Source organism: Megalopta genalis, chromosome 6, assembly GCF_051020955.1.
Source record: "Megalopta genalis isolate 19385.01 chromosome 6, iyMegGena1_principal, whole genome shotgun sequence".
NCBI classification, from domain to species: Eukaryota; Metazoa; Arthropoda; class Insecta; order Hymenoptera; family Halictidae; genus Megalopta; species Megalopta genalis.
In genome coordinates, this window is record NC_135018.1 from 15,123,298 (window position 1) to 15,145,453 (window position 22,156).

At 35.5% G+C, this 22,156-nt stretch overlaps 1 protein-coding gene across 9 annotated transcripts in view; it reads left to right on the forward strand.

Annotated features, from left to right (window-relative positions):
* KrT95D (phosphofurin acidic cluster sorting protein KrT95D) overlaps positions 1-22,156 on the forward strand; it is a 138,880-nt gene that overhangs the window by 73,785 nt on the left and 42,939 nt on the right. The window lies entirely within an intron of this gene.

A 22,156-nucleotide genomic window follows, 5' to 3' on the forward strand; every position in this document is an offset into this window, starting at 1 on the left:
ATAACGCATAATTCTGATTTGTGGGTTACAGAGACGATAGAAATGTTCTTTTATTCTACCAACGATTCTACTATAATATTAAATAAAGTAAAGGGACCTGTAAAGTCCAGAAAGTAATGGAACGTGGTTCATTTGAAATTTTTATGCTGTTGCACCATTCCCGGCCGCAAAGAGCTTTGAAGTACCGAACGAGGATCACTCTGTCCCTCTTTCGCAGCCTGTCAAGCGTGAAAATAACCGAGATCGCATCTAAGCGGTCTACACAGAGCTGAGGCTGGAGAGGCTCGAGGCTGCTCAAAAAATGAGTAATTTATGAGCTATTCAAAAATTCTTCCCATGGCACATAGATTTTGCTAATAACTCTCTTATGGTTCTTCGACGGAAGAAAGAAAAATAATCGATCGAACAGCTCGCCTTTACTCTATTTTTGCAACGAGTGTGAAGTACAGTCACCACGGAAAGTACACCCACTACTAAACAGCGATCGCTAAGCTGCCGATAGATTTATGCCAGGCAAAGAATTTCCGAGTCAATCGGAAAGAAGTTTCTAATCAAGGAACAGAAATGAAATAAACATAAAATAAAAATGAAATTTCTCTTTCAGTCCTTCCAATAAGTCGGCAATAGCGTGTCAATATATCCTAAAATGTTTCGATTATCTTCACAGTTTCGTGTTTTATCTGTTATTCACTTCTGTCGCAAATGCTTAAGATTCACAATCTATAATGATCGCACGTTCTAATAATGATCTAAACACGAACCACTTCGTATTTTGAGATTAATAAACATTACTCGGTTACTAGTAAATTAATCGTGTGTTACAAAAAGACGAATAATTGCAGCGTTACTGCCAGCGCAAAGTAACTGCAATATTAGACACAATTTCTACGAGTCATTTTTAGTTAGCCTACTTTTCCCTACTGTTCTTATCAGTATTATTCATATAGAAATGCTAACGTGTCTAGAGGAAGTACATCTAAAAAATATGTTGAGAGAAATTAATAAATAAAATGGTGAATGATCCTGAGCAAACTCGGTAATATTTTTGTCGAAAAGGGCCGACGGCCGTTCGAATGTTTATTATTTTATTACGTCGAAACTAATGATAGTCCGACACGTTGTTAATTAATAAATCAATAACTTGTTAATTATTATAACTAATTTATAATAATCTATTAAAATGATTCGAAAAACAGAACTATCTCGCTGTTTAGTTTCGATCTCTCCTGAAATTCATACAGACAATGTTTATTCCACATAAAAATACGCAGCCTAATAACAACTAACCACTTATGATCGTTAATGATTGATCGGCTCACATTTCGCTCAACTCTGTCTCAAGCTTCCCGATCTTTGAACCTTTTTCCACAAACTGCTGACGCGTTTCGTAAAATCGATCGATCCAATCAGTCGATTGTTCATCATCGTTTATGTCATCGGACATCGCTGTCGTTAAGTTTCACGAGCGACGACGCTCTCCTGCGCAAAACGCTTTGTCTCCCGCGACTGTCCGCCGCGGGAGATCTTATCGCGCGCACACGGCTAGATCGCAAGGCGGATGGACGCGATAAATCGGTGCAGGTTCTACAAAGAAATTGGCAGAAGCTAACGCGCGGCGTGCTATTTTCGCGTCTTTTACGCCGAGTAAAGCAAGAGAGAGAGAGAGAGAGAGAAGGAGAGGGGGAAAGAGAGAGGGAGAGAGATAGAAAGAGAGAGAGGGAGAGAGATAGAAAGAGAGAGAGAGGGAGAGAGATAGAAAGAGAGAGAGAGAGGGAGAGAGATAGAAAGAGGGAGAGAGAGAGAGAAAGAAAGAGGGAGAGAGAGAGGAAGAAAGAGAGAGGGAGAGAGAGAGAAAGAAAGAGAGAATGAGAGAGGGAGAGAGAGAGAGAGAGAGAGAGAGGAAGAAAGAGAGAATGAGAGAGAGAGAGAGAGAGAGAGAGAGAGAGAGGAAGAAAGAGAGAATGAGAGAGGGAGAGAGAGAGAGAGAGAGGAAGAAAGAGAGAATGAGAGAGGGAGAGAGAGAGAGAGGAAGAAAGAGAGAATGAGAGAGGGAGAGAGAGAGAGAGGAAGAAAGAGAGAATGAGAGAGGGAGAGAGAGAGAAAGGAAGAAAGAGAGAATGAGAGAGGGAGAGAGAGAGGGGGGGGAAGAAAGAGAGAATGAGAGAGGGAGAGAGAGAGAGAGAGAGGAAGAAAGAGAGAATGAGAGAGGGAGAGAGAGAGAGCTGCCATTGTTTACGACGCCGCGGACAATGGATGTGGCACACCGGTCGCGGATCCTCTGGATGCACAGGTGCATTTCGTCGCGTACTGCGTCTCGCGCGTTTCCCGATCGACATGCATTGTGCAGATTCGCTCAGCATCGCACGCGGGCCCCGGCACTCCGCCTACAGCAACAACCGTGCGTTCTCTTGTCGCGTTTACTATGGCGGAGGACGCGTCCGCGAACCGTTCGGTGTCAATATTTATGTCACCCGGGATTCTGCCTTCGAAATAAAATACTTTCTTCTCCTTTTACTCGAACTCGGGTCCACGATTCGACTGAAAACGATACAGGTGTTGCGCTAAAAATTAATCGTTTAGTAGGACGCTTTCTTCTCCACTCTCAAGTCTGTCCTTTCGCGGATCATCGAAACGCTGATGTTTATGCGAAATGAGATTTATCCGCATAAATCGCAAAAAATAGAAACTAAGCACGATTTTTCTATAATAATTTCAATGGATCAAAAATAATACGTTTTTTTAATTCCTTTTAGCTTTCTACTGCTTTCGATTAACTCTTTTGCAGGCTTTACTCATCCTCTCGCATGTCGAAATCATCTTAATGCGAATAAAGTTAACCCATTCCTCAAAATAAACCTTTCGCAATGTGATCAAATCGTACAATCAAAATTATAATTTTTGATATAAAGTTCAATTGCAATGGATTTTTTGTTACAGATTTAGACAGTAATTGAGTTTTAGAGGAATTTGAATAGACAATTTAATCGTAATAGATTTATAATAGAAATTTAAATTTTTAATATTTTATTTTTAGTCTTTTTAATATAAGGTTCGATTGTAATGAATTTGTGTTACAAATCTGAATTGCAGTGGATTTATACAATTTCTAAATTCAATATGAATTCATGTACTTGTTTATAAAATAATACGAATTTCATTACAAATAATTAATATTTAGGAATTCTCAATAATCGTTTAAAAAATATCGTTAAGAGTAAGAATTTATTCGAATAACGCTTAATTCGAGTACGGATTCATTTGTACAGCAATTCGAATGTACAGCAATTTGTTCGCGAAGCTGTACTAAAATAATTATTATTTCTGTACGCTCGCTATCCAATCGAAGGAGATTCTTCTATCGAAATTGCGAAATTAATATCCGCGTGGAAGAAAATTCGTTAATATCGCGCGCAGCGAAAATACCAGCCACGTTTCTGCAAATGTTAATTTAAAGCTCGAACACGAATTACAGTCGATCGGGATGGTTTACATTGAGAATTGCATCCGCGGGGAAGCCGGTGTAACGGAAATTCGCGTGAAACCAATTCGATGCGCGTTATTTACTGCACGAATGCAAACACACTGTGATTATAGACTCGCTGTGTAATTATCAAATACAATTATCCAGCGATTCGTGTTAATAGAGGACCGGTAACGTCCGTTACGCGTATCAGATATCACGCCGTTAACAAATAAAGAATAAGCGATAGGTCGATTTCAATGATCTTCGTTCGCGCATTCGAGCGTCGCACAATTTTATTGCTCTGTTTAATAATGTTCCAGCGAAAATTCAGCTTCCACTAATTGTAGCAGGTGAAACTATTCAATCTAACTCTCGAAGGAACTAGCAGTTTTACTTTACTATTTTATGCATGCAGGTTTTTTTTCATCTGTTTTCTGTGATCAAAGTCAGCGACTAGTTTTTGCGCGATACTGTACAGTTTGTATTCAATCGGAGTTGGACAAAAAATTAATCGACGTCTTCTTCGATTACTTCTGTTAATCGTTAATTACCATTAACGGTTGCATTCTTTTAATAATTAGTCGCAATTAACGATTGAGATATTACTGTTAATCGCTAAATGAGATTAACGATTTTTAATTTCTATTATATTTAATATAAAAATATATTTAATTTATTTAATATAAAAATATATTTAATTTATTTAATATAAAAATATATTTAATTTATTTAATATAAAAAGATATATTTAATATATTTATTATGAAAATATAACAAAAATAATAAACGATTCCATTGAAAAATGAATTGCCTCTTTCTATCGACGATTGGCGATTAATTTCATCTATCGATTTTTCTGAAATGAAATATAAACTGAAACATTTCTATTATTTCATACATTTAATTATTTGATATAAATGTGAGCACTATTCAATTTGTAATGGAACAAATTGACAAAGCAATGTCAATAATAAATAAAAATAGACAAATATTCTCAAGTTACAATGAAATTAAAAAAACAATTCGTAACGTAAAAAAGATTATTGTGAACAAAATGTACAAATTCTTTAAATTCCATTCCAATATTATTATATTATTTTCGAATAATTCGTTACAACTAGAATGACACAAGAAGAAAACGCAAGAGAATGTGTAAATATCATAATCTACTTCAACAGTTTTTTTTCTTTAGTGTCTTTTATTAGCAGAAAAAATTTATATGGTTCTTAATCGTTTAAATACGCGTCCGTCGCCGGGTTTGCACAGAAAATGTGTGCGAGCGGTAGTCGTCGTTCCCGCTTAAGAGATTAAAACGAATTAATGGAGTTACATTGGCATTAAATGCATAAATTGCATAAAAATTGTGCGGACGTTCGCTGACGGAATTGTGAATAAATATTCGGGATTTTCCACTGAAATCGTGGCGAACAGCGGACGCGGATTAAATAATCTTGACAGGCGCGCGGCCCTTGTAAATTCCATTTTTCAGATGTCCACGAACTGAGCACTCCGGGGGATTGGAATCGCGTGATGGAGCAGGCCACTTGATTGGTCTCCCACGGCTCATCCGCCTGTCCGCGCGATGAACGAAAAAATCCGGCGTGCAGAAATGAGCAAAATCGTCGCGTCGGCCCGAAACGAACCATTCAATTAGCATATTGGTAAAGAAAGTATTCGCACACATTTCAAAGCGAAATAACCTTTTTATAATCGGACCAATTTGGGGGGGGGGGGTGTTAGAGGGATTAGTAGACAATGGCTAAAAAATTCATTTTCTAAAATTGCAATTTTATTGGCACGATAAAAGAATCGAAAATTGCTGTTTTTCAAACCTTTTTATCTGATCCTATAACGAAAATTTAAAAAAATGCATTTCGTAGATCTCGTGAACTTGCACGCATGCTGAGAATAAAATAAAAATTTTCCTCGTTAATTTCTTTTCGTAATCATTCCGACGAGTCGACGGTGGTACAATAATATTTTGAAATTGTATAAATGTTCCTGCTATTTTGCGATCTTCGATCTACTCGTTTTCGACGTAAATGCGTAAAATCCGCAGTGTCTGATTATTAATTTAAGAAATTGCGGTTATCTTATCTTTTTCTCTTTTTACGTACTTAATGCTCTGTACTTTTATAACCAATAGAGAGAGATAATTTCCAGTACATATTCAATAGATGAATAAATAAATGTTGGCAACGATCGTGCAACGATTTCCAATCGATCAGTCGCATAAACAAAAAAAGATGCGTCGTTCGATCTGTGATTTGTATGCGAGCGCAAATCTGATTAACACCGAACAGTGCGAGGAATATGAACGGAGCTCTCTGGTTATGAGAGATGGAAATTTACATTTTAACGAGCGCCGCGTAAGTTTTAATTTCTCGACGAAGTTGTTATCCCGACCGTGGTGGCTGAGCGATCCTACATAAATCTGAATTAGTTACGAATAAATAATATCGCACGTGCGGCGATCCGATTGGCATGCTATTTTCGACGTTATCGATGCGCAGTCGTTACTGGTCGAGTCATTATCCAAAGCGAATCTGCGTTAACTGTGCGTAACGCCAAATGAGAGAACAACACTACGGCGATCCGCGTAAATATAAATTCGAAGTAACTTTTACATTGTTATCGATACGTAAACGAAAAGTTAACGAAATAATCGGTCGTTCAGTATGAAATGCATAGATTTTATAGTAAAATTATAGAGTAACGTATGCATTCCATAATTAATGATAAAATACCATGTGTGGTTCTAAATTTCTAGTTTTATTATTTATGATATAGAAGTATATACAAATACGATGTTTTGTTAAGCTTTTTTTTTAATTATAGCGTATCTCTTTAAACAACAGCCCTAAAACGCTGTGTTTGTATGTTTTTATTTTCTAGTATTTCTAATATAGAAATATGCAAATACGATATGCGAATAATAATTTATTCGCGATATATTTATGCGATAACTTTATTCGAATAATACCTAACTTTAATCTCCAATGGAGGGCAGGGGGGTGCAAATATAAGTGAATAATTTGAATTTTTTTTAGATGATAGAAGGACTGATTTACAATACACCAACTAAAATATTTTTTTAAATTTTACTATTACTTGGAATGACAAAATAAATAAATAAACTCACTTATAAGCTCGGATTAAAAAGTGAAAAAAATGCGAGTTTTATTCCTTTTGTCATTCCAAGTATAGCAATTTCTTCCTAATTGATCCTCAGCTTGGTAACAAAAATGGACAATTTGGGAAGAGGAGGTACGATTATTCGAGCCTTGCGACTCGTTTTCATAGTTACCGATTGTCAACAACTATAAAAACGAGCCTGAGAGTCAATTAGGGGAAGTTTTATGGTTTGTTGACAATCCGTAACCATAAAAACGAGCCACGGGGCTCGAATATTTGTATCTCCTTTTCCCAAGTTGTCGATTTTTCTGTGCAAGCTGAGGATCAATTAGGGAGTATTTACTGTAACAGCAAAATTAGAAAAAGATATTTATATATACAAATAAAAATATATATATAAATAAATATTTATTTATATTATATTATTTATTATATATATTATTATTATATTTATATTATATTATATTATATTATATTATTTATTATATATATTATTATTATATTTATATTATATTATATTATATTATATTATTTATTATATATATTATTATTATATTTATATTATATTATATTATATTATATTATTTATTATATATATTATTATTATATTTATATTATATTATATATTTATATATATATATAAATATATAAATAAATATATATAAATATCTTTTTCTAATTTTGCTGTTACAGTAAATTCTCCCTAATTGATCCTCAGTTTGTACAGAAAAATCGACATATATATATATATATTTTGTACCGAAGTAAAAAAGATTACACCGTTTTAAAAGGTGTCCCCTTGTGTTCGCCGCCCGCGCAGTCATAAACGCAGAAAGTCCGCAGTACATTAATCAACGTTTGTGCGCGATCGCTGCAGGAAAGCGTAAACCTTCAAGAAGACGTTATCGGTCTCTCCAGCACGCCGAGCAGTTTGTCTGTCCCACTGTCAACGCTACCAAAGATACGGATCAATCGGATCGCATGATTCACCGCGTTTAATTGGGAAAGGAGATGCTCTCCACGCTCGGGGGACAAGGTCTCTCCGTCGATCATCCGACAAGGAAAGAAAAATTCCTTTTCGTTCGTGATCGGCGGGCAAAGCCGAGGACGACAGACCGAGCTGAGTTGCTGAAAATTAAATTAGCGTGTTGCGCAAGTTAATACTATCGTTTGGTTTATTTCTGCCGGTAGAAGCCGGCGACACAACGACGCGCTGGGCTTTGTCATCACGCGAGTTCCTTTCGGATAGCATTTTGGCAGAGGATCGGCAGCTTGAAAATGCCATCGTACAGTCGCCCTTGAATAAAGCCGACGGGATCTCCGTGCGCACGCGGTTTCGCAAGCGTCCTTTTAGTCGCGAAATTTCGCAGTTCGCAGGCCAATTAAAACTTCGATTTCTTTCATTCATTCGATCGTGGCGGCATTTCTGCGTTTCCTGCTATTGGAAAGTTGACTATTATGTCGAACACTGTGGAACACTTTTTAATCACGACCTCAGAGTCAGAAGTCTGAGCTTCGCAATTTTGATTTATTTAACGAATTAAGAATCGAATATTTTATTCGAACATTTTGAATAAATTCTTCGAAAATCTGCGAATATTTCGAGTGAAATTGTATTCGTGATTTATTCAATAAACCAAATTTGTAGGAGAAAAAGACCGTTGACTCTTTCTCTTTACATTATTTTATTCTTTACAATTTTATTCGAAATAGTCGAAGAATTCATTCGAAATATTCGGAGAACTTACTCGATATTTTATTCAAAATATATAGGCATTTACTGAAATAATGTGAAAAGAAAGAATCGGTAATCCTTCTTTCAAAAGTTTTAATTGTTCGAAATACTCGAATGGAATTATATTCGAAGAATTTATACGAAATATTTTTGGAACCAGATTTCATCTGAACAACGGTCAACTCTGCTATAAAGTAGCATTGTCGTAAGAATACAAAGAAGTAATATAGACGAAAATTGTTGTACATTTATCAGGTGAATCCTACGCTTGCCACGTGGAAGCATTGAACACTTATCGGTCGCATGATTTTCATTTTTGTTCGATCATCTCGGTGCGATTGAAATGTAAATGTTGGTCTCGACCTTATTAAGTAATGTGCATTTATAGAATCGATAAATTACCACTGCTTATAGTGCTCGGCAGAAAGAAACGTCGTTCTTGTAATATTGTTTCTCTGTACGTTTTGTACGGACAATTTATTGCTCTCTTAGTAAACCACTGCTGACGAAGGCTAGCATCGCTTTAGGAAGCATCGTTAACAAGTCTTCCGAAGTATTCGTTTTTTTTCACTGTGTTCCAACTATGTTATCGAAATTGGAAAAGTTTCCTTTACCAACTGGAGGATGTTTGAAGGTGCGCCTTAAGTAGAAGACGGGGATAAAATAAAAATATTGTGTGAAAAGGATAAAATAAGGACGCCTTCGGAAAGAAGATGTAACGAGGTTGTTCTAGAAATAAGGTGATACATGAACATACTTTGAGGCAACGTAAAACAAAGATGCTTCCGAAGCGACATGAGAAAAAAATGCTTTTGAAGCAACATAAAATAAACGTGTTCTAGAAACAGCCAACAATACGGGTACTTCAAAAACAAGGTAACGTAAAGTTGCTCCAATAACAATATTGCATAAAATTGCTTTAAAAACAATATAACATAAGTTGCTTTGAAAACAGTATAACATAAAATTGCTCTAAAAAGAATTAAAAATGAAGATGCTTTTGAATCAAGATAAAATAAAGATACTTCAAAAACAAGATAACATAAAGTTGCTCCAATAACAATATAGCATAAAATTGCTTTAAAAATAATATAACATAAATTGCTTTGAAAACAGTATGACATAAAATTGCTTTAAAAAGAATGAAAAATAAAGATGCTTTTGAATCAAGATAAAATAAAGATACTTCAAAAACAAAGTAACATAAAGTTGCTCCATTAACAATATAGCATAAAATTACTTTAGAAATAATATAACATAAATTGCTTTGAAAACAGTATGACATAAAATTGCTTTAAAAAGAATTAAAAATGAAGATGCTTTTGAATCAAGATAAAATAAAGATACTTCAAAAACAAGATAACATAAAGTTGCTCCAATAACAATATAGCATAAAATTGCTTTAGAAATAATATAACATAAGTTGCTTTGAAAACAGTATAACATAAAATTGCTCTAAAAAGAATTAAAAATGAAGATGCTTTTGAATATCAAGATAAAATAAAGATACTTCAAAAACAAGATAACATAAAGTTGCTCCAATAACAATATAGCATAAAATTGCTTTAAAAATAATATAACATAAGTTGCTTTGAAGACAGTATAACATAAAATTGCTCTAAAAAGAATGAAAAATAAAGATGCTTTTGAATCAAGATAAAATAAAGATACTTCAAAAACAAGATAACATAAAGTTGCTCCAATAACAATATAGCATAAAATTGCTTTAAAAACAATATAACATAAGTTGCTTTGAAGACAGTATAACATAAAATTGCTCTAAAAAGAATGAAAAATAAAGATGCTTTTGAATCAAGATAAAATAAAGATACTTCAAAAACAAAGTAACATAAAGTTGCTCCATTAACAATATAGCATAAAATTGCTTTAGAAATAATATAACATAAATTGCTTTGAAAACAGTATGACATAAAATTGCTTTAAAAAGAATGAAAAATAAAGATGCTTTTGGATCAAGATAAAATAAAGATACTTCAAAAACAAAGTAACATAAAGTTGCTTCAAAGACAACATAAATTGAAGACGCTTTGGAAACAAGATAAAACAAAGGTGATTCAGGAACAGGTATAACATACGTCGCTTTGAAAACAATATAACATAGAATTAAACTAAGAACAATATACCATAAAATTGCTCCAAAAACAATGTAACACAAAATCTAATCTAACACATAAAAATAACCCAGGATAAAGATGCTTTTGAAGCAACGTAAAATAAACACGCTTTAGAAACAGCCTGCGATAAAGGCGTTTAAAAAATAAAGTCGGTTAGAACCACTTTTGAAAGAAGCCGCAACAAAGACGGTTAAAAGAACCGGATAAAATACAAATACATCGCGCATGGTTGAACGCCACGGTGATAACAATAGACGTGACCGAAGGTCCTGCAGCGGAAGCGACAGTATACCGGCGTGTTGCGAAACGAAAAAAAAAAAGATCCCAATCGCATGCAATAAAAATGCATCCTGCTGCGCGTTGGAATTTTCCACAACCGATAAAAGCATCGTGAAATAATCAAAGGTGGTCTCGCGGCTGTGCGTGATGCGACAATGGGTAAATTGCGTTGCCGTTATCGTGGTCACCGATCATCCCATTCGCTCCCTAGATAACGAACGGACAAAGATCCAAGGTTTTGCGCGCACTCGGCTCGTATTTTATGAACCGTTTAATCGGCGGAGAGGTTGACACAGGACGCGGCGGCAGAGTCATTAGGCAGCTTGCCACCGCGACGCGACGCGACGATTATTGCGAGTGGCATAAGTACATGCATAATTGACGAGGAGGAGAGACTAGGCCTAACCGCGTAGCCTGTTATTACGCTGGCCACTTTGGCGGCCGTGGCGACGGACATTATGCAAATGCTCTATATAATTGCCGGATTTCGGTGCGAATTACCGTCCGGTCATTGAATGTCGCGGATACGTTATCAGACGAGTCGCCTCGGCCGCAGACGTTATCAAATAATTTTAGGACGCAGAATCGTTCCCACGAGTTCGATGCAAACGCGCACTGTTACGCCTGCCGTTGCGCCGCACAAGTTTTCATTTTTTGCATTAATTTTTATTAATCGCTAACACGGCTACACGATATCAAAGATGCTCGTCTCAAATCGTCATATAAAATTGTTATTTACAGTGCTGTTACTTTCTTCACTTAACCAATTGCTGATGGGAATAACCGTATTAAGCATTTATTCGAATTTTTCAAAATTTCATCTCGAGAGTACATTCATTTTTGTTCACTTGTATGTCATTTAATAGTTTTCTGCTCGTTCTCGATTTTTGGTACGAGTGCGGTGGAATTCGGTATAGTCCTAACGCGACAAGAAGGCACTTTTGCGCTTACGTTCTCCCCCTCTTAGTAGCTGTCTCACTGCCGCAGCTAGTAGAAGGGGAATATACTTCGATTGGTGTCGTTGTGTAGGGTAAAGATTTAACTTTAAAGTGCAAAAAGAATTAAATGCTACTAGGAGCTAATTTGTAGTTCATAGTTGGAGAGATTGTTATAATAGTACATGAGGGATTATTATAATAGCCATTGTATGCTATAGGGGTCTCGTACGAAAATGTCTCAAGAACGGGAAAAAGTTTATTCACACAAAATTCATTTATAGTATATCGAAAGTATATCGAATATTTATTCTTCTTTGTGTAATATTTCTAGTTTATAACTATATTGTTATTTATAAATATTATCAAATAAATAATTTTACTCAATGTTTCATGTTAACAAGATAATGCATAATTATATAAAGCCTAGAAATTAGTTTTTGATTGCTGGTTAATTTATCGTTAATTTGTTCTTAATTAGTGATTAATTAATTTGCATTTGTTGGAAATTAGTTGTCAGCGGTGATAAATCGATTTTCAATATCTATATTTAACTGTTGTATTCTATAATTACGTTTATATTTATAAATTTTCTCATTTATTCAATGTCCGTAAAATATGAAAACGTTACACATAAATATATGTATGATTTCATTTCTGAAAATGTTATTTTCTGTTTCTGGGTGTCTCGTGCCCCGCTACGCGAAGTTTAGACCGAATTGTCGACGTTTGCACGGGTATACCCGGATTATTGTTTTAACACCATTCAACACCGACGAACTCGCTACACCTTTGTGCATCATCGAATTACGCTGATTGGACGCGTTCGGGCGTAACATTTTAATGAAATGAACCGGAGATTACATAATTCACGCCGTTTATTAGTCCGAACGTTTGCGCGAATTCGCATTTTCATATTCTGAAGTGCCGCGTGCGCTGTACACACCGAATCATATCCGCTTTGTGACCACGCGGAAATATCTTCGGGATCGTTATCATGTTTAATTTACGATTATCCATATCGTAAAGATACATTTATAAGTTATTTATTCAATTTATATGTTACTCACGGTAAATATGTACCTATTACCGTTCGTGTACCCATTCTGCTCGTAATTTTCCTATGTACAGTGACACGCATTAACATGTTCCGTGCCACGTGTACCATCGATGGTACACGCTTGCATGTTTACTTAGTGAACTGAACGAATTGTTTACAAGAAATTTAGAACCGAAGAATCAATTTCCACCGCAAGAATGGGCGTTGATAAGTTTTTGTTACGTTGTTATGTGTACGAGAATTAATAATTGCACGTAATACATCAAGTTTTAGTAAAATATCAAAGTGTGAAGATTCGAGTAAAAAAAGCTCGGCACGGAACGTGTTAATATTCGGACACGATATTGTTACAAGAATTATTGCTCCTTTTTATTGTTTAAGATAGTATTATTTAATCAATTGTCTTCTCATATAATAAAACACTTCTTAAAGTAAGTAGAAACATAAATTTTGTTTATTTATTGCGCATGTTCTTTTGTATAATAAGCGATCAACAAGATTGTGAGAAAATTTGACGTCGCAAAAATATTCGGACAATGAATGAATTACATTAATTTTATATAAAATGAAAATCTTTTTAATCATGTTATCATAATATTCATATTTTGTCGGTTGACCCTTTTGTTTTATTACTTCATGTAATCGCTTGGGCATGTTACAGATGACTTTATTCAAATAATCCGGCGAAATCCGTTTCCATTCGTCTAACAAACGTTGTTTTATCTCCGTTGTTTTGTAAATCTGCATTCACAGCTAATACAGGAGGCTTAACAAATATTTATTTTCTTTCTTAATAAGATTTGTACGTTGAACGCGATACTTTTAAATTGCTTAAATGTTTTCTCACTGTTTTGAATATCATCTAATCATTCTTGCCATAAATCCTGTAAAATCCGCAATCTAGCGATGATCTTTCAAGAATAATATCTATTCCTGTTCTTTTCGCTATATCTTATGAATTCCATTTGTCTCAACATTTCTATTTTTCAGAAATTCTTTTTATATGTATTCTCATTGCAACATAAAGGCAAGAACTTTTTTCAAACAAAATTCCACAGCCACTGCCATAAATAAAACCTATGAAAAGGTTCCAGAACAATTTGTTAGAATGTAAAACAAACGCATTCGCCGTGAGAGTCTTGCATCCTTTCATCGTCATCGACACGTAAATTGTGAAAGTCGACAATGTATGGTCGCGTGAGTGTTAACGCGTGGAGCGTTTGTTTTGATTGCGAGTCTTCGGCGGTGCCGCGGTCGAACGGTCGAAAAGACTGTTGTGACGCTATAAGTTTATAAACGTCGTGTTTTTCAGTTTCATCCGGGTCGCGGAGCAACGCGCATTTCTTGTTTCGTTCCATAAACTTTAATATATGTATATGTATACAGTTAATATTATTTTATATTATACATTATATTACATCACATTACATTACATTACATTACATTACGTTACATTACATTACGTTACATTACATTACGGTACATTACATTACGTTACATTACGTTACATTACGTTACATTACGTTACATTACATTACGGTACATTACATTACGTTACATTACATTACGTTACATTACATTACGTTACATTACGTTACATTACATTACATTACATTACGTTACATTACATTACGTTACCTTACGTTCCATTACATTACATTACATTACATTACATTACATTACATTACATTACATTACGTTACGTTACATTACATTACATTACATTACATTACGTTACATTACATTACCTTACATTACCTTACGTTACATTACGTTACATTACGTTACATTACGTTACATTACGTTACATTACGTTACATTACGTTACATTACGTTACATTACGTTACATTACGTTACATTACGTTACATTACGTTACATTACGTTACATTACGTTACATTACATTGCATTACATTACATCACATTACATCACATTATATTACATTACGTTACATTACATTACATCACATTATATTACATTACGTTACATTACATTACATTACGTTACATTACATTACATCGCATTATATTACATTACGTTGAATACACTGTACTCTGATTGTTCGGTTTGGATAACCATTTTATTATAAAGAATAAACTTCAACATAAATTCGTCAGCTGTCGAAACCAGCGTTGACTCGGGAACGAAACGTCGACAATTTCGCGAGGCGGGACGGTTTAATATTTCGATTAATTGAAGCAGGTGACCGTGCCGCAGGGCGACTGCGATACGAAGGCGGCGGTAAACAGAAAATTGAGTTTCGAACCGGCTTCCCGCGATACGGGCGAGGGGAACTGTGAGTCATGGAAGCTGAAGTTTTCATATCGACGATAACGAACGAACTCCTTCAGATCGGGGAGAACAGCCCCGGAAGGTTTCTCCCCTTCGATCTTTTTCCCTCTTGCGCACGAAACGGGCCGATAAGCTTATCGCCGAACCTGCGCCCTACGTTCCCATAGTCCGTCGATCGCCGCTACTCGCCGATGAAAAAAAGATAGGACACGAACATCGTTAACGAATATCCTCGACAAATCTACCGGTCTTATCGAGAAGTTACATATTCTCCTGTCGCCGATATGCCGATCAATGCTGTGCACGCGAAACATCGACTTCGTACTCGACGATGAATTTGGGCCAGAGATAAAGCGACGAATTTTCAACCGGCAGAATATTTAGAGCACAGATAAGCCAAGGAAAGCGAAGATTCGTTCCGGTGAAAATTCAACCGGCTATTTGCCTTTACGTGTTATAAAATCTCTTTCTGAATAATTCATCGGGTGAAGTCGGATTGTTCGAGTCGGGTAAGCTCTATTACTGAAAAAACTTAATCTTATATTTTTAGAAAGGTGGAACTCATTCTACAGAGCGATTTGGGGTTAAAGCTGTTACAATGCAATAATTCCGTTATGGTTAACGATACTCAAAAATGCTAGAGGAACAAATTGCGTGGTTCGAGGGGACAGGTATTGCGATGAGAATAGTTTTTCTCTTAAAGGTCGCACTTCTCGAGATTTCAAGGTCATTGATGTTTTTTCACATGAAATTACATATTTCTATCGTTGTACCATGATAGCTTAGATTAAGACTAATCCAATTACCTATGGGATTATAAGTAATAATAATAATAGGTAATTATGGTTAACGATACTCAAAAATGCTAGAGGAACAAATTGCAAGGTTCGAGGGGACAGGTATTGCGATGAGAATAGTTTTTCTCTTAAAGGTCGCACTTCTCGAGATTTCAAGGTCATTGATGTTTTTTCACATGAAATTACATATTTCTATCGTTGTACCATGATAGCTTAGATTAAGACTAATCCAATTACCTATGGGATTATAAGTAATAATAATAATAGGTAGTAATAATTCAATTACCTTTATTGGTATAATAATAATAATAATAATTCAATTGTTCCTAATAAATTATTTGGATAGAGATTGCAAAATTATTTGAACAATAATGCGAATATTTATTGACTGTTGTTTACTTTTACGTAATTCTGTAACAGCATACTAGTTGCTATCTTCGCGACGACAACAATTTCCGATGCAACGTTCGAAAAACAAATGAATCTTAAAAATTAACAGGAAAGAAAATTGGCCAACAAATAATGGTAAAAACACTTCATATTCTGTCGTTTTCATTCCAATCGATTATTTTCTGAACGAATTCCTGCACGTATATTTATACGTGTTACTTATAATAAGTATTGGGATTATGGAATGAAAATGAATATGATTCTAATACTTTGCTTAAAAGGACTTTATTTATTCTCTTTAATGAAAGAAGGTATATGAGCGAAACCGATCGAGCGATCAAACTCTACTGAGAGTCCGGTAAGAAGAAACGCTTCTTTTATACTCTTTTTGGGTTCGTCGTGTCCACCAATCAGAGACGTTTTATTTGTCGCGTCTTACATTGTATACGTGACGGTCAGGGCACGAAGTACATCAAAAGGTACCGGCGATGATGTATCGCGGCATCTAATATATATAGATTACGTCACCGTCGCTGCCCGCTGACGGAGCCGGCGAAATGTAAACCGATATCTTAACTGAAGATATCTTACTAAGTAAACTATAAATTAATTTTTGTTCGAGGCTAAAATTCCAACAATAAGTATTCACTTATTCAATAACAAACACCATTTTATTCAATGAAATCTTAATCGAAATCAATTGTTGTCGAGATAAATTTGTATTCGATTGGATATTTATTCGACAGTCTCTTAGCCGTGGTCCGAATAAAATTATGCCCGACTCTGCTTCTGTCTAATAAAAAACGCTCAAGAGAAGAAAACAACTGTTTATTTGCGTCCCATTCGCCGTAACTGCCGCGCAGAACATTTGCATTTCCCGCAAAGGTCCGCGGGGGCGATCATTAACCAAATGGAGAAAATTACAGGTATTGTTGTCTGATCGGGTCCGCTGCTGTAATTAATATTATTGCTGTCAGGGCCGCGCGCCACGATGATCCCCGCGGCGCCATTGACAAATCGAGCACCGGCAGCGAGCGTGTTGACACGATAAGCGCTTAGCTAATTTTGCTCGCCCTTTCATTTGCGCTACGCAATCAATTGCCACTTGATACATTCGGTGCCATAGGTCATCGGTAGCCGACGCGCTGGCCGAACAGAAAATTTAGTGCCGGGCATCGGTCACTGACGCGTGCCTCATTCGGAGTGCTATAAGCACAGAAACGGACGCGCGCGCGCGCGCGCTCTCTCCCTTTGCGTGCAACAATCATCATTCGTCATTGCCAGGCTGCGAAAATCCAAACGGGACACTAATGCGAGACGGACACAACAGAGAGTAAGCCGTACGGCGGACATATATAAATAATAAATATAATATAATAATATTATATATAATATTATATAAAATATTATAATAATAATAAAATATATTATAAATATTATTATAGTATAATATATTATATTATATATAAATATATGTTAATGAATAATATATAATAAATATATATTATTATATTATAATGTTGTATTATAAAATATATTATAATAATATATATAATATTATATAATATTATTATAATAAATATAATAATATTATAATATTGTATAATATTATTATAATAAATGTAATATATTATTATATTATATAATATTATATAATAATAATAAATATTTTCATCATCGATTATTTCAAACAGTAATTAAATGAAAACGGATTTGTTCTTTTAATCGCGTTAGCACGGTGAAAGCGATGCTGCAGTATTTTGAAATTCCACTTGTGTGTTTAGTGTTCTGTGTCACGTTTATCCGTTTAATGCGTTTACGGCAAAAGCGTGTCCATAAAGCGCTAAACATTGAAAATGTCAGACTTTAAGGATACTGTCACAACTAGACTGCGGCCTTTTATTCATTTATGAGTTATGTGCGTCCATGAAGCACGAAACGACCGAATGTGTCAGGCAAATTTAATGGTGTTGTCGTAGTAAAACTGCGAATTTCATGTATGTATAATATAAATAATATTATATAATAATATAATATATATAATATATAATATGTATAATATAATAATATAAATAATATAATAATATAATATAAACGATTTGACAATATTAATGTATTACTGGCAACTCATTGAAGTAATCAATACCTTCTTAAAAATTTTATTCTTTTCAATATCGCTATATAGAAAGAATGTTTGAAAGAATTCCCCTTTGAGATCCTAAAAGTCCTCGGCATGCGCTTGTTAACAAAATCTTATCGTTAATTTTGAAAATATTAAATGTCATTCTAAAAAGTGTCCATTTTCCAAGCTGATTTCCCGTCCGCGCAAAATGTGTTAAGAAAACGTAATACTTTTACCTTATTGGTTATATCTACAAGCTGTTTAGCTTTTTACAAGCTTGTGTAAGCGGTGTAAGCTGTAATAGTCCATGTGCTTGTTAACAAAATCTTATCGTTAATTTGGAAAATATTAAATGTCATTTTAAAAAGTGTCCATTTTCCAAACTGATTTCCCGTCCGCGCAAAATGTGCTAAGAAAACGTAATGCTTTTACCTTATTGGTTATTTACAAGCTGTTTAGCTTTTTACAAGCTTGTGTAAGCTGCGATAGTCCTTACTCTGTCGTCGAAATTCCGCAAGAAGGTGGGACAGGAGACGAAGAAACGCCGTGGAAGGGTGCGAATTTGCGCATCAGGAGGCGAAAGGTCTCCGGGGCGGGGTCGAGGGGGCGAGACCAAGAGGAAAAAAGCGGTGTCGCTAATCCCCGGATTACCTCGACGACACCGCAGAAGGGTGCAGCGAGGTCAAGATGCGTACGCGAATCACGTGCCACCCGGTGTCGAAGCGCGGCGGTGGGGAGGGCCGGGGTCAAGGAGCGGGGGAGGCTTCAACGGGGTACTTGACGCGAAGCTCATTCATCAGCCGTGACGGCGTTCGGTGATTCATGCGACACATCGGTGCGCCGTGGATTCGCCGAGCCGAGGCGAGCCGAGCCGAGCCCCGCCGAAGCCGGTCGATACCGCGACGCACTTTACGGTTGACTTGTCGCGACGATACGCACACCGCGATGCGCTCGACATCGATCCAGCTCGATCGATTTCTCTCCGCGGAGAGCGGTCTCGTTAATCTATTTATTTCGCCGTAGGTGCCGGCCCCCTCGGCTTTTATCAAACGATACGTGAAAATGCGCCGTCCTGCCTTCTGACGCGCCTATGAAAACGCAATTAACTCCTGACGCACCTATGAAAACGCAATTAACTCCTGACGCACCTATGAAAACGCAATTAACTCTTGTCGCGCCGACCGGTCGAAATGACTATGTAGTAGGCGTTACTTCGCACGACCCCCCGACCAGGCCCGGGAAAAACAGATTTTTGAAATAGTAAATAGACTATAAATAGTTCTGTCACGTAATACAGAATTTGGCAAATAAACTTCTTTTGAAAAGATAGTTACGTAAGGATATATTACGTAGTTAAGTACACTCAACAGCAAAATTAAAGCATCGCTAATTTCACACCGAAATACAGATTGTCAATCTTCGAACAGCTGTAACTCCGTTAAAAGCTATCATAAAATTATGAATTTTCTTTGAAATTGAAGCTTGAAATCTCTACTTTACGAGACAATATTCCAATTTTTAATATCGTGCGCTTCCATGATTGTGGTATCGTAAATCTGACGGCATGTTCGCGATACCGACAAAGTGCAGAGTTCAACGGCCTCTACGGACTGGGACAAATATTTTTCGATCATACCGTTCACAGCATCGCAAAATTAGCGCTTTCCCCTTTAATTTAAGGGTCGAATTAAATCGCTACGATTGTTTCTTGCTAAATTATGGCATTTTACATCACAAATGCGCCGCCGGCATTGGAATCACCCAAGGTACACCACGAGAAAGTTGCGTGATCGGACTTGTACGACATGTGTATGTATTGGGTTGTCCGAAAAGTTCATGCTGATTTTGAAGGAAAATTGAAGCGCAAGAGATTTAAATTTTAGTATACATTTATTATATTATATGTATGTATATGTAGGTTTCATTCTTTTCTACAACCTTTTTTCATCTTTCAAGCAACTTGAAAATTCCGTCCTGCCAGAATCTCTCAGGTTTCTCAGCGAAAAACTTTCCTACGTGATTTTTTATCTTGACCAAAGTGTTGAAGCTTTTTACCATTAAGGGAATTTTGTAACGATCGAAATAGGTGGGAATCAGAGGGCGCAAGGTCTGGTGAATATGATGGATGGGGTAGAATATCTCAAACGAGCTCCAACAACTTTTGTCGAGTTATCAAAGACTCCTGAGGCCGCGCATTTTGTTTTCTTTCATATTCGAAGGCGTATAAAACTGACAAAAATAAACGTATCATAACCAAATTCTTTTCCAAATATGCCTGAAAGTACCGTCTTTCACGATATGTATGCATGTCGTTTGATATATTCAGTATATAACATATATAGTATATATATATAATAGTATATAGTATATAATATATATAGTATATAGTATATAATATATAGTATATATATATATAATAGTATATAGTATATAGTATATAATATATAATAGTATATAGTATATAATAATATATAGTATATAATATATAATAGTATATAGTATATAATAATATATAGTATATAATATATAATAGTATATAGTATATAATAATATATAGTATATAATATATAATACATATTCAGATATATAATCGTTCTGATATATTCAGACCTGTCCTTACGCCACCTATCAAAAATCGGCACGAACTTTCCGAACAACCTAATATTTCGTGCGTTTTTAGTGTATGTTTAACGTAAGTTGAATGAGTGGCTAAACGTAATAAACTCGACACACAGTTTAGACAAAACGGGTTAGGTTATCGATAGAAATCGTATACAAATTCAACGTGCTGCACAGTTTAAAAAATGTGTTGAAAAATAAAAAACGAAACACTAAGAGACTTTAAAAATGCCAATCGGTAAAGGAACATCGAGAATGACTTTGTCTAAACATTTTTCTATTACTTGGAAACTCTGGTATTGTAACAAAATGTTCTGAGTTGAACGAACTTCGTAGGTTCGAGGAAATTTCTAAATTCTAAGGAAATTTCTAAAAAACGAAACACTAAGAGACTTTAAAAATGTACACTTTAAAAGTGAACATCGAGAATGACTTTGTCTAAACATTTTTCTATTACTTGGAAACTCTGGTATTGTAACAAAATGTTCCGAGTTGAACGAACTTCGTAGGTTCGAGGAAATTTCTAAATTCTAAGGAAATTTCTAAAAAACGAAACACTTAAAGACTTTAAAAATGTACACTTTAAAAGTGAACATCGAGAATGACTTTGTCTAAACATTTTTCTATTACTTGGAAACTCTGGTATTGTAACAAAATGTTCCGAGTTGAACGAACTTCGTAAGTTCGAGGAAATTTCTAAATTCTAAGGAAATTTCTAAAAAACGAAACACTTAAAGACTTTAAAAATGTACACTTTAAAAGTGAACATCGAGAATGACTTTGTCTAAACATTTTTCTATTACTTGGAAACTCTGGTATTGTAACAAAATGTTCCGAGTTGAACGAACTTCGTAGGTTCGAGGAAATGTCTAAATTCCAAGGTCCTACGCTCGGTAAGACGAACGATGATCCTTGCTGAACACGTGAAGGATGAAATTTCACGGTTCAACTTAGCTGCATTCTGGCCGATAGAAACTTATTCACCGGACGCAATTTCATAATCCCTGTTTACGTTACGCGTTGACGCGCTTCACGCGGAGGAAATTCTTTGTACAAAGATACGTTATCTGGAAGATTACGATCTTTATTCTTCTGAGACACGATCGAGCGCTGTACCGATTCCATGGAACAGAAATTTCGAAATCCTAAAGACAGCTTTAGCTTGACAACGGATATGTCAACATTTTACGATC